Source organism: Canis aureus, chromosome 6, assembly GCF_053574225.1.
Source record: "Canis aureus isolate CA01 chromosome 6, VMU_Caureus_v.1.0, whole genome shotgun sequence".
NCBI lineage: Eukaryota > Metazoa > Chordata > Mammalia > Carnivora > Canidae > Canis > Canis aureus.
The window spans coordinates 13,404,980-13,419,211 of record NC_135616.1 but is presented as its reverse complement, the minus strand read 5'-3'; the positions used below and the strand labels follow the sequence as shown (position 1 = coordinate 13,419,211).

At 43.3% G+C, this 14,232-nt stretch overlaps 1 protein-coding gene across 2 annotated transcripts in view; it reads right to left on the bottom strand.

Moving 5' to 3' along the window:
* YES1 (YES proto-oncogene 1, Src family tyrosine kinase) overlaps positions 1-8,382 on the bottom strand; it is a 65,292-nt gene extending 56,910 nt beyond the window's left edge. Inside the window, exon 1 of one of the 2 annotated variants that reach the window (XM_077900197.1) lies at positions 8,157-8,382. The gene's annotated coding sequence lies outside the window, so the exon portion shown is untranslated. Of the gene's footprint in view, positions 1-7,751; positions 7,860-8,156 lie in introns of those variants that run through there. The other variant, XM_077900198.1, reaches the window with a different exon arrangement.
* Between the last annotated feature and the right edge of the window lie 5,850 nt (positions 8,383-14,232).

Genomic DNA, 14,232 nt, shown 5'->3' with positions numbered 1-14,232 from the left:
AACTCGAATGGTCTGCCTGGAAATCTAACCAAAAAGGCTAACCTCCCCGAAAAGACCTTCTGGGAAAAGATTTTGATTTTCAAAGACCCAACTGACAAACTTTGAGAACACATCTACTTAGAATTTTAGTGGCTTTTTCCTTTTCCTTTTTTTAAAAATCTTTTTTGCAAACCTTAAAACAGCTAACCATTTTCTAATGTCTATGCTTATTTTGTTCTAACTAGTAACTAAATGTGTTAAAGAAAAAATTACAGAACAATTACTCTTTTTTATCAATTAAAAATTTTTAATATTTTAATGATAGTGGCTATTTTCCTGATATAATGCAGCAAAGCTATCATCCAAATAATAATTATTTGTTAACTGACATCGCATCTACCTCAATGAATATAAAGCCCTTATCTTTATAATTTTGCTGCAAAATAAATCTGAAATGTTTTTTAAAGGCCTTATTTTCCAATGCACCTTACAGTAAAACTTCTATATAAGAATTGTGAACCTGCATTTATGTCATACCTATCTGTAATGAAATGTCTAGAAAATTAAATCAAGTCTTCCTGTCTAGAGAATTGAGTCTGTTTACTTGAGGCTACACGTATCTAGTGCAAAAGGATTCATTAAAGTTTCAGAGGTATCACACACTAATACCATCAAAAACCAGAGAAGTGTTGTACTGGATTACCACACTAAAAAGATCTACCAATCTATGAAATTTATAACAGTTTCATAATCTCAGCCAGTCCCACCCAATGTAGTCATGCTGCAAACATTTTTGTAACATCAAAACTAGCACAGTATTTTTTACACCACTGGTTTAATAAATATCCACTTAGGGCAGCCTGGGTGGCTCAACGGTTTAAGCGCCCAGGGCGTGATCTTGGAGTCCCTGGATTGAGTCCCATGTCAGGGAGCCTGCTTCTCCCTCTGCCTGTGTTTCTGCCTCCCTCCCTCTCTCTCTCTATCATGAATAAATAAATAAAATCTTTAAAATAATAATAATAATAATAATAAATATCCACTTAATGAAATAACACTACCTTTGCTAGAGAAAAGTCCCCTGCCAAGTCTATGGATCAGTTCTTTTACGACAACCCTTATTTACCTATTATTTAATTTTATTCCAAATTCTAGATTCTGAAATGTTTCCTTAAAATGTTATCAATATAAAAACTTCAACTGTGGGGATCCCTGGGTGGCTCAGCAGTTTAGCACCTGCCTTTGGCCCAGGACACGATCCTGGATCCCGGGATCAAGTCCCACATCGGGCTCCCGGCATGGAGCCTGCTTCTCCCTCCTCCTGTGTCTCTGCCTCTCTCTCTCTCTATGTCTATCATAAATAAATAAATAAATAAATAAATAAATAAATAAATAAATAAATCTTAAAAAAAAAAAGAATTTGCTTTAAAAAAATTAAACTGTAATAGAATCACACATTTATATTTATATAAGGCTGAAAGGATATTAAAAACCATCTGGCCCAACTACCTCCTGTTTCAAATGGTGAAACTGAGGTGCAGGGAATTTACTGAACTAACCAAGGCCACACAGCTTTTTATTGTTCCTAGTGGCATTAAAATCCAGATGGCCTTCTACCTTGTAGTCCTTTCCTTATATCCTGTTGCCTTCTCTGCTCCTTTCAAAAATGCCCTTATCTGTAAAATACTAATTGCATAAGAACAAATGTAAGAAATAAACTTGCCAAAGAACAATTATAAGTATTAAATTATGCAGCAAAAGCTACCAACTTTCTCCACTTCACTTCACTCCCATTTCTACTTAATGCTAACAAACTGCTACATTATAAAAAAAAATTAGGGGATCCCTGGGTGGCTCAGTGGTTTAGCGCCTGCCTTCAGCCCAGGGCGTGATCCTGGAGACCTGGGATCGGGTCCCACATCGGGCTTCCTGCCTGGAGCCTGCTTCTCCCTCTGCCTGTATCTCTGCCTTTCTCTCTCTCTCTGTGTCTCTCATGAATAAGTAAATAAACTCTTAATAAATAAATAAATAAATAAATAAATAAATAAATAAATAAATAAATAAAATTAGAGACATTACTAGCCTTCATAATTAGTTTAAGAAAATCTAGTTTATGGGCAACCCAGGAGGCTCAGCGGTTTAGTGCCACTTTCAGTCCAGGGCCTGATCCTGGAGACCTGGAATCGAGTCCACGTCGGGCTCCCTGCATGGAGCCTGCTTCTCCCTCTCCCTGTGTCTCTGCCTCTCTCTCTCTCTCTCTCATGAATGAATAAATAAAATCTTTAAAAAAAAAAAAAAGAAAAGAAAATCTAGAGTTTACACACTACTAAGAACATAAGCTGCAACCAGACAATCTTTAAGTTTCAGTGGTCAGTCCTTTCCTTCCAGTACTTCCTGATTTTACCCACATCCACAGTAACAGCAGACATATCCTATAAACTCTGCATTCTTTTACACGCATTACATCAAGAAAATAAGGACTTTTTTCTTTTTGTCCTTGATTATAATATTGATTGCTATTAGTAACACGATAGGATAACAAATGTATTTTAGAAAAAAAACTAGGTTTTCTTTTCCTTTCTTTCCTTTTTTTTTTTTTTTTTTGTGGTGGATAGCTTGGGCTTTCTATATTCATTAAAACAGTAAAAAACATTTCTTTGAAATAAATCTTTAAAGACTAGTTTAACTTCAACTACAGTTTCCAGTTTATTAGGAATAGCAAAATGACCTTTAAATTCACATTTGCAAGTGTGTACAGTTTTATAAAATCATTTTCTAAAACAAAACTTTGAGTGTAAAAATCTAAAGAATTTAATAATAGCTTATGAAAAAGCACTAAGTTTTATAAAAGTTTAGTAGAGAGGGTTTTTTTTTTGTTTGTTTTTGTTTTTTTATTCTTGAGAGACACAGAGAGAGAGGTAGAGACAGACAGAGGGAGAAGCAGGCTCCTCACAGGGAGCCCGATGCAGGACTTGATCCCTGGACTAGGGATCACGCCCTGAGCCCAAGGCAGATGCTCAACCGCTGAGCCACCCAGGTGCCCCGAGATAGATCTTCAAAATATGTGTATTTATAAAGTCATAAATACACACAGAACTACATCTCTGTATAGAACTCAAAATTTATTAAGCATTTATTCTACTAGAGACTGTTCTCAACTATTCATATAAAACAGTTCCTTGCCACGTATATCACAGTCATAAAAAGAAATCATCATAATGTAAGGAGAATGTGCTTTCATACTGGAGGAGTTTTGTAGGAGCACAAAGATAAGAGCCAATATGCCAGTGTTTTACTAAGTATGCAACACAATGACAATGTGTGCTTGTTAATATTCAGAAGTTCAGTCTTCCGTACCTCTTCCTTCCTTCTGGCTATACAGGTTCAAGCACGGATTCTCCCAATGCTCCCGATTACCCATCCCAAATTAGCCAACCCCAAAAGAAGTTCCAAAGCCTGGAATCAGCAAAAGGATTGTCTCTGTAGATTTTCTGACAGTCATGGTAAAAGAGAGGACAAGATGCTGCTGCTCTTTGTTTAGCATGTTTATAAAATGAGTAACATTTCAGGAGCAGCACAATTTGACTATGGCACCTTCCAGTCTGGGGCTTGCCATATACAGCTGATAATGTATCTGCGTTTGTTGATGTCCATCTTCTCATACTTCAGGAATACAGAACAACAACAACAACAACAAAAAAGAATCTAGGGCTCCTATTTGCAAAATTCAGGCAGACACGGGGGATATACTGTGTGCCACTAGTTCTAGAAATAGTTCCCCTTTGAGGGTCTTCCACTTCCTGGGAGAAAGTAGGATGTCCAAAGAACCTGCATATAAGCTCTCCTGCCACCCCACAAAAAGTAATTGCAGCAGCACTTCTATGTGATACAGCTTAAAGCAGCATGGAGTATACGGTATAAACTTCAGGGAGCCCCATATATGCCCTCAAACCAGGGAAACTGAAGGGTGCTCCTATCCTGGGCACTGAGGCTGGTAATTCAGGCCATCAGTAACATCCTGTACTTTGAAATTATAGGATTCTCTCTCTTTCCTGTAGTGAGCTTCAAGATTTTAAAGAGAAACATCAGGTAAACTCAATCCAGACCAGGATATGTTGCCATCAAGTCTGCTAGTTCCAAGACAACAGTAGTGCTGCTGCAGCCAACAATTCCTTGGCACAGAAACATGCTAAAATGATATTGGCAGCAGCACCGGCTCTTCTCTTTCACCCTGTGCTGTTACTATAGCTCCTTTTGCTAAATCTGCCTCTGAGTTTAGACAGGAGCTGGATGGTTCATAATCACCCAGCAGCTGCAGCTGAGCAATACTCAGCCTAATTGTGGCACTGGAGCAGCTGAGAGGAAGAAAAGCGATAATACATACCCTACAAACTGCCGCACACAAACTGCCATACACACTACATTCAATAAGATTACCAAGATAATTTAATAGGCACAGATTATTACCTTTAAAGAAAAGCAGTTATACTTCTCTGGAAGAACTCTGGATTTGTATAATAGACCGGTTTAAATCTGAACTGAAGGTGACCTAAACCATGTAGAGGTCTGAACAATGGAAGATCTTAACTAAAACTTCCTGTAAATATTCATATAACAAAGCCAGTGCCACAAACATCACCTTTATAACATGACTGAAAGTTCCTATAAGAATCTGGCAGAGATGTGATCTCTTCTTTAACTCTACATTGCAACAACGCAAAGCAATAAAATCAACATCTAAAACAGCAAGCAATCCATTACATAAAGCAAGTAGCATAATACAATGATTCCCAGAATTTTTGAAACTCCAACACCATACTGTCAATTCGCTTTCTTGAAACAAAACATACTCTTCTGTTAGGTGCCATATGGCACATCTTCACAAAGCTTAAGTAAACGAAAACTTATTATGCTGAGAATTTCATGACATCCTTAAGAATATCAAAACTCAGGCCAAAATTACTCATCCAAAGAATTACTGTTAGAGAAAACAGAAAATGGGGAGTGCTTGGGTGGCTCAGTTGGTTAAGTGTCTGCCTTCGGTTCAGGTCATGATCAGGTTCTGGGATGGAGCTGGAACTCAACTGGATTCCGACTCCACTCCTCCACTCCGACTCCCACTCCTGACTCCCTGCTCAGTGGGGAGTCTGCTTCTCCCTCTCCCTTTGCCCCTCCCCGCAGCTTGTGCTCCAGTGTGCCCATGCTCTCTCTCAAATATATAAAATCTTTTAAAAAAAGAAAACAAAAATGGTTAAAAGACTTATTACCTTGATGCGATTTTGTCGCATTTACATAATTTTGTCACTTATATAATTTTATGAAAAATAAGCTGTATTTTACTGACAAAATAGTATCCATTAGTTTAATACACATTTTGACTACTTAATATTTATCATTCACAATTAAACTAAAGAGGATTTAAAGTTAGTAATATCTGGTTTGTCTTCCCTCAAAACATTAACATAATGTATTATTTATATGTCAAAGTAGCGATAAACACTAGCTAAAATATGACGATTATGATTTAATAAGGCTAATCCTGTTTGCAAAGGACAGCCCAGTGTTCTAAAGGCAGTCACTAAATGTTAAGTTCTTTACCCAAGCACCTTATATAGTACATTACACAGTCTTCTTAAAAAAAAAAAAAAAAAAAAAAAAAAAAAAACCATTGGAACCACCAGCAGGTTAAAACTTTGTAACCACTACAGAATCTGGGTCCCAATCACAACTTCCTCCCACCTCCCGTATCTTTACTTGTACAGAAATCACTTCCTTGCAGGTTTTTTTTTTTTTTTATTATACTTTTATTTCCCAAGTTTGTATTCCCAGATACCAGAGCTTAGTAGTGCTTTTTGATATTAGGTGCTTTTTAAAATTGAAGTACAAATGACATACAACATCCTACGAGCTTCAACTGTACATCATAGTGATTTGATATTTTCTATATTATGAAACAATTCCCTCCTAAGTCTAATTACCACCTGTCACCATACAAAGTTATTACAATAATATTGACTATATTCCCTATGCTGTACCTTACATTCTTCTGACCTATTTTGTAACTAAGTTTGTACCTCTTTTTAATATAATGCTAAAAGGATAAATGACAACTACACTGAACACTACATCGAGTTAAACACGTTTATAAAGAAAAATTACTCACGTTAACAAATTTACTGCCTAAAAAGATGCAAATTTGGACTTTGTATAAATAAACCTTATACCACAGGTTGGTAATATTTCACTTAATACTGCATTGTTGCTATTAGCCTGTAACATTTATTCTTTCAACATTACATATCATGAAGGAGATCTATTTGCATGGACATTGATTTTTTTTAGCTTGAGATTTTCCTGAATTAAAAAAAAAGAAAACTCCACCCATATATTAATATTATACTTCAGTCATAAGACAAATTCCACCTATCGCAGGAAGACGGGTCAAAGTCATAATTTCGCTTTCAGTAGACTAGAAAGGAGTCAATTTTGTGGTTTATGAAGTCAGCAAAAACATACTGCAAAATTAAAAGCTATTATAACGTTATGGTGGTTATACGAGAGTACATATTTTAAAAGCTTTTTTTTCTTTTATTCTGGAAACATGGATACGAATGGTCTTGTATTTAGATTCGAATCAAAGGCAAGTGTTTCGTTTTATTTTTCAATCTTAAGACCCTATGAATTGGTCAACCAGCATTCAAAATCGCCACTGAGGTTTGGGTAATGTCCAAAATTTACAATAATTAGACTTCCTTTTCTTAAATGTCAACGATGACAGTGGTCTCACATATCAGTAAAACAAAGCAGATGTATGACTGAAGTGAAATAAAACTTTCTTACAGAATGTACGAAATATATATATATATATATGTGTGACGCACACAAAATCCTCGTTCTCCTACATGACACTCCTTCGTTACCTGCCCATTCAAAATGTTTTCTGTCCACCGTGAGCCACTGCCCTAGTTATTAGATTCACCAGGTACTATGCTTTAAGTACACAGTCACATGTACCCATTTAGTAGTATCTTCCTTAGTCCGTAACTTTAGACATTTACCAGGATGTTTCACAAATACTCAGAATTATCGAGATACCGTTGGCACCGCAATCCTAGAGTTATGAGGACACACGTATACCACAATCTTATGCATGTACATGTCAAATCATGTATGTGAAAGCACACCATGAAACACACGTACCTAATGGCATGAACATCAAGTTGCGATTCCACTAGAGACGTCTCGTTTCCTTAACGATTTATAGATTGCTAGACCGTAGGTTATTCCACGCCTGTTTCAACTAATCACGCAGAAAGTAATTCAACCAAATCCGAACTATGCTGTGTCCCACCCACCACAAAACAAAAATTAAAGCAGTCCCTGCCCTGGACTTATTTGCCACTCATCAGAAGGCAAAAATCAAAGCCATCCATCCCTACACCGGACTTGGTTTCCAAAGGGCTTCCGAAAACGACGCTAACCCCATGCCCAATGAAGCAAAAGCTGGAAGCGATTACCAAGAAGGAAAACACACTTTAAACCAAAATTTCCTGCACCATGTGGACAGAGAAGCGAACCCAATGGGAGGTGGAGCGGCAGAACACTGCAAGAGCGGACGCTGAATGGCATCCTTCCCAACCCCCAACCCAAAACAAAGGAAAACTTTAAACATGTTGCGGTTTTCAATCAAACCAAGCAAAGCGAGAGGCTCCCCCCCTCGCCCCCACACACGCCCACGTCCGCTCTCCCAGCACAGTTGCCACCCGGCGTCTTACCACGGGGACCCTCCGGCTCCGGGACAGAACCGGGCTGCGGCTCCCGGCCCCGCCGGCGGCCGCGGGAGCCACCAGCGACCTCGCCCCCGGGCACCGCCGGGAGGTAGCGCACCGCTCCCAGGACCTGCGGTCGGACCTGGGCGGGCCCGGGAACGACGGGACGGGGCGGAGACCGAGTCAGGGGGGCGAGCAGGTAGCGCCGGGAAGGAGACACGCCCGCCGGGCCGGCCGGGACGGGGGAGGGGAGAACTTTCTCCCCAACTTCCCGACTCCGAGCCTGCCGGGGCGGGGAGCGCCGGCGCCTCGGGGCGCGGGCGCGGGGGCGCGCGGGCGGGCGCCGGGGCCTAGCGCTGCCCGGGCCGGGGTCGGCCGCCTCCGCCCGGGGGGGCCCAGCCGGGTCCTTACCTGCCCTCCAGCCGCGCTCTCATGAGTCGCCGCTACCGCGGCCCGGGGCGGCGAGGAGGGGGCGGTGGGCGGAGGCGAGGCCCGCGGGGCCCTCTCCCTCCTCCACCTCCTCGTCCCGAGCGCCCGGCCGCAGCGACGACGGCACAGCCGCCCCGCGCTCGCCGCTTCAGGAGGAGGGAATTCCCGGGCTCCCCCACCCTCCGGCCTCACTCTCCACCTCCACTCCGCGCGGCGCCCGCCCTCACTCCCGGCTCCGCCCCTCCGCGGCGGGGGCGGGGCGGGGGCGGGGGCGCGGGCGGGGGCGGGGGGGCGGCTACCTGCGCGCGCGGCCGGCCCGCTCACCGGAACTCGCGCCGCGCCCCCCGCCTTCCGGCGCCGGCGCGCTCGGCGGCTGCGGGCCGCGGGCCGTCCCCCTCCCCCCCCCGCACGCCGTCCCGGTCGGCCGCGAGTCCGGGTCACTTATCCGGACCCAACATGGCGGCGGGGTCCGGGGCGGATTCCCGAGGCGGCGCGGGCTGAGGGGGCGTGAGGAGGCGGAGCGCGGCCGCTGCGGCCGCGGACTACCGGCCCCGGGAGGTGGAGTGAGGGCGAGGCTCCCGCCCCCTCTTTCTGGGTTCCCATTGCCCCGCGCCGTCGTGCCGAGGGCTTCGGGCTTTGTGTGCGTGGGGAGGACGGGCTTGAGTGCGTGTCTTCTGGGACGAGGCTTCCGCAGCCCTTGTCGCTGGTGGGGAGACCTCAGCCCCGCCGCGTGAGCCCGGGGGCGCGTCACTAGGCGCTCTTCGCCGGCCTGGTCGCCGTCCAGAGACGCTCGCGTCTGGCCTCCTTCCGAGCCGGGGATCCTGTCCCAGCGCGGGAGCTTCCTGTTGACTGTTGGTCGAGCCAGCCTTGCCGGGAGGGGAACCGGAGCCGGGTTCTCCTGGCGAGCTCCGGGGAGCGGTGGCCTCGGCTGATGCCCCGGCAGCCTCCCCCGGGGGGACAGGTGTGCATACCCTGCCGGACGGCTGCGCCCCCGAAAGTGCGGCAGCCCCGGCGAGAACTCGGCTCGGGGAATCCGGGCACCTTTCCCGTGTGCTCGGCGGCCGGAGGCTGGAGGACAGGGAGAGGGTCCGGAAGGAGCAGACCGAGCCCGCAGGCTCTCCTGCCGAAGCCACTGCCGCGCTGTGCGACCCGAAGCCTGACTCCCCCCCCCACCCCTGCACTTCCTCCTTGGTGGGGCTGTCGGGACCATTCGTGTGGGTCTGTTGGTTTCCTTTGCGGTTTTCAGTGAGATTCGGAGTCCTCTTTGACAAATAAATAATACAATCGTATGTGTCAGAATTCTGGCATTCTAGGAACTTAGGAAATGAATATAAAGGTTTGGATTTTTTTCTTCTTCTTCAGTTCACTAAAATGAAGCAAAGGGGAGCCTAGGCGTTCCCGTTGCCAAAAAGGTACCCATAGTGTGGCATGGTGCTTTAATTTGATTTAGCTACTAGAATTTCATTTCCCCTTAACTGTATTGGGGATTAAACATTTTCATGCAGGTTTATAGTCCGCTTTTTTTGTTTGTTTGTTTGTTTTTAATAGAAAATAAGATGGGCAGCCCGGGTGGCCCAGCAGTTTAGCGCCACCTTCAGCCCGGGGTGTGATCCCAGGGACCCGGGATCGAGTCCCGCGTCGGACTCCCTGTGTGGAGCCTGCTTCTCCCTCTGCCTGTGTCTCTGCCTCTCTCTCTCTCTCTCTCTCTCTCTCTCTGTATCATAAATAAATAAATAAATAAATAAATAAATAAATAAATATTAAAAAAAAGAAAAGAAAAGCTTTTGAGCTGTTACTTTTCTAGTCTTCTAGATGAAATACAGATAACATTTGTTGTCCTAAACTCACACCCTCAAAACAGTGAACTCTAACATACTGATTTACCCCAGTTTAAGGGATGAGTTGGCTTTGAAGATGTTCTGTATAGAGGTTGTCTTTTTTTTTTTAAGATTTTGTTTTTAAGGATCCCTGGGTGGCGCAGCGGTTTAGCGCCTGCCTTTGGCCCAGGGCGCGATCCTGGAGACCCGGGATCGAATCCCACGTCGGGCTCCCGGTGCATGGAGCCTGCTTCTCCCTCTGTCTGTGTCTCTGCCTCTCTCTCTCTCACTGTGTGCCTATCATAAATAAAAAAATTTAAAAAAAAAAGATTTTGTTTTTATTTTTATTTAAGAAGCAGGCTCCATGCAGGGAGCCGGATGTGGGACTCGATCCCAGGTCCCCAGTATCGTGCCCTGGGCTGAAGGCGGCGCCAAACCGCTGGGCCATCGCGCGGCCGCCCACCCTCATATTCTTTTTGTTTGTTATCTCACTCCTTGTTTTATATTTTGGAATATTCATCTCACAATATCAAGTTTTACTCTGTAAATAACCTGGAGACTCCAATTTTTAGACTCAATGGCTCACTTATTTCCAAGGGTATTTAAAACGACAAAGCAAACCACCAACAACAAAACAACCAAAAACCCACACTAACACCACCAACAGCAACAAAAGAGAGGAAGAGAATCCCTAAAGTCTTGCTGAGTTTGTTACGATAGAAATTGCTTTTAAGTGAAAATCTGTTCATCCAGGAAGACAAATGAAGGGTACCCGTGTCCCTCCCACACAGTATGGAGGTCTGGTATGTATGTGTTAAGGAGTGATAAGGGATCTAAGTCTTGGAATCCCCGGGAGAGTCTGCTGGGTGAAGAAGCTAGGGGAACGCTTGAAACAAAAGTAATGAAATATGTTAAGTCCCTACAGAAGTGACGGCATCATTTATTCAAGTTTGTTAATGCTTCCTGAAAGCTTTGAGTAACTGAAAGTTTAAAAGATTCAAAGCTTAGCTGGGGCATATTCAGTCTCACTCTAGAACATGTGATTTTTGCCAGGAAATGTTTGTAGGATAAATCTACCTGCTGCTGCTGCTTCCATTACTGAGGCTGTGATGCTGATTTTCTTTTCCAGATAACTAGAAAGCCTGCAGTCCTACATGGGCGCATGCACTGGTCTCTGCTCTCTAATTACCATCCCACTACAACCCCCCTCAAAATGCCTTCCACTGGACTTGTGGACCTTCTCATGTCCACTCAGTGCCTGAAGTTACCTACAGCACGTTAGCTCTGCCTCCTCCACCTGGTCAAAACTGCTCGTAGGCCCAAACAGGAAGAATATAAGGACCACTCTTAACAAAGATCTGGAAAATCAGGCAAATGGAAAGTATTCAGCGTTGAATATTAGGCTCGTTGTGCCAAGCTTAAGGAGAGGTGCTATATAACCCATCAATTTCTGAACACTCCTGATGCCTTTCTTTGTTGCCTCCAGGACTGCTGCTGGTGTATTCTACTTTTTACTTCCCCTCAACTGGGCAAGGCCTAAGAGAACCAATTCGTTGGATGTGTACGGATACATCCTGCAATCAATAGATGTTACAAATGCCAACCTTATATATATAAGCTTCAGCAAATCCAGCCCATCTTTCTGCTCTGTTTTGTTCTCTCCAGCTTCTAAACGTGGCTACCTGGTCTAAAATAGAATTCCACCCTGCACCCTATGTGCCTCTCGAGCTCCAGGATTATTTTTTGGAAGTGTAATCTTTGGGTTAGAATCTACTTTGGGGTCATCTCTTGGTTGGTTTCTCTAACTTATGCTCTTTCTAGTTCTCCCGCAGTTTGGTCCCAGACCTGTTATACCTAGGAAAATCCCTAGTTTCTGCTTCAGCTCCTCCTGATACCCACTCTGCCTGTTCCTAGATAGCCTTACCTATAACTTTAAACTTTCACACTCTCAACTTAGGTCTGTGTCAGCAGTTTCTTTCTTTCTTTCTTTCTTTCTTTCTTTCTTTCTTTCTTTCTTTCTTTCTTTCTTTCTTTCTTTCTTAGATTTTATTTATTTATTCATGAGAGATAGAGGGGGATAGAGAGAGAGAGGCAAAGACACAGGCAGAGGGAGAAGCAGGCCCCACACAAGGAGCCCGATGCAGGACTCGATCCCAGGACTCCAGGATCACACCCTGGACTGAAGGCAGGCGCTAAACCGCTGAGCTACCCAGGGATCCCTGTGTCAGCAGTTTCTAAGCTGGAGGATGCATGGCATCTTCTCATACGCCTTCCACCTAGCAGAATATAGCATGAGGTAGATACCTTTTTGAGGGTACTGTTGAACTCAAGATCCTTTTCTCTGAGAATGAATCCTCTACTGATAGCAGGAATGTAGCCCTATGATCTGAATACCACTATTCCCAGGCTTCAGGTTGGAATTTTGAATTTTGAGGGAGTGACACAAAGGTGACTCTGATTATTCATGGTGGCTCTGGTATTGAGAATCCAGTGGCAGAAGACTGATGTCTAGGGGTAGGGGAGTCTAGTAGCTGTAGGCAAGTGTCCAGCCCTGATGATGGTGCCTGCATCCTAAGCAGACCATCACTATGGCAAGACCTGGACTCTGCCCCGCCCTCCTTGGCTCCTGCCTGAGCGTGCTCCACCAATCTTCTTGTGCCTTCTCAACTTCCAAAGAAAATTATTTCTCTGATTAAGTATAGACCTCTGTTCTTTGCAAATGAAAACCACTACTCAGTCTCTGTTACTCATCTGTACCACTCACAGGAAACTCAAACGGTGTAAGGGAAGCATCTCCTGTCTCATGCACATAGACAGGTGGGTATGGGATGGGGGAACTGGTTTTTTAGAGAGAGGATGAAGTAGATGCATAGCAAAAAAGCAGGCATAAGATATTGTAGGACCCCAATGCTGGATCTAATTGCCTTGAGCCACATGTAAGACCCCAAACCTAGAATAGAGCTGGCATATCCTGCCTGCACAGGGCAGGCATTGCTCTTAGATCACAGTATACTACACACCCTTCTCCCAGAGCACTCTAACTCCCATCCTCAAAATCCTCAATGCAACAATTTAAGCAAATTGGTTTTAGATGTTGAAACTCATTTGATATCTCTGCCCTGTAAGGCTTGTAACTTCCTCCCAAGATCTATATTTGCAATTCCTGTAGCCATTACCAAGCATTTGGCCTTTACTTTTCTCCTACATTAAGCCGGTGTGTGGTCATAATTATGTCAGTGTCTCTGACATTGAGTTTAAGAATGAGTAAAATTGCTACCAGATTGCTATTTCCTGGAAATCTTTACAAGTGGGTTATGAAAAGTAGAACATAACTTTGCTTGAAGGCAAGAAGTTAGAATGTTTACCTACACCAAAGTTTTGGAAAAGAAACTATAAATCAGGCATGCTCTTATCTCTTAAGTTAACTGACATCAGATTATGAAACACAAAGTGTTGGTATTAGGAAATTTGTTAATTGTTAGATATTTTACAAGCTAACATTGTGGTTGGCTTTTTTTTTAATGTGTTGAAAATCTATGCTTTTGAAAACCTTTCATATCTTTTTTTTAGCTAAATCTTTTTGTATTTTCAGTGGTAGAATTATTTTTCACATTTGTGAAAATTAAATTAAATCTGAGCAAATTAAAATCTGACCAGATCTTACTATGTGATGTAAGCCATAATGCATTTAATCCTTTAGTAAAGTGTATTTACACTCCTTTTGATTTGTATATAAATAGGGCTTTTGGGCACTTAAAATAGCTACTTAGTTTTTCTTCTTTCTAAGGGAATACATAGGCAACAAATAAGATATTTGCTTTGGTGAAATGTTTTAGGTTATGTGAATGAATTGATGAGATTGGCAACACAGATCCTTGGACTGGTAACAAGAGTAACAATGGCCATCTTTTATTAAGCCCTCACTGTACTTAACCAATGCCAAGTGCTTTACCTACATCATTCACTGAATCCTCATAATCACTCTGAGGTTGATAGTATTATCCCTGATTACAGTTTGGATTCCTCCGAGCCAGAGAGGTTAAGCAGCACACAATAAGAGGAAAGTTTCCAAAACCTATTCTACTGAAGGTCTTTGTGATTGCAAAAAGGAAATTAGTTTTTAATGTTAGTTCAACGGCCCTGAAAACAGCCTTTATTTCTCCAAGTTCTGGAATAGTTAAATTGCTGGTAAATTGCTTGTATAAATGGGAATCTATAAATAAGAAATGTGGAATTCTATA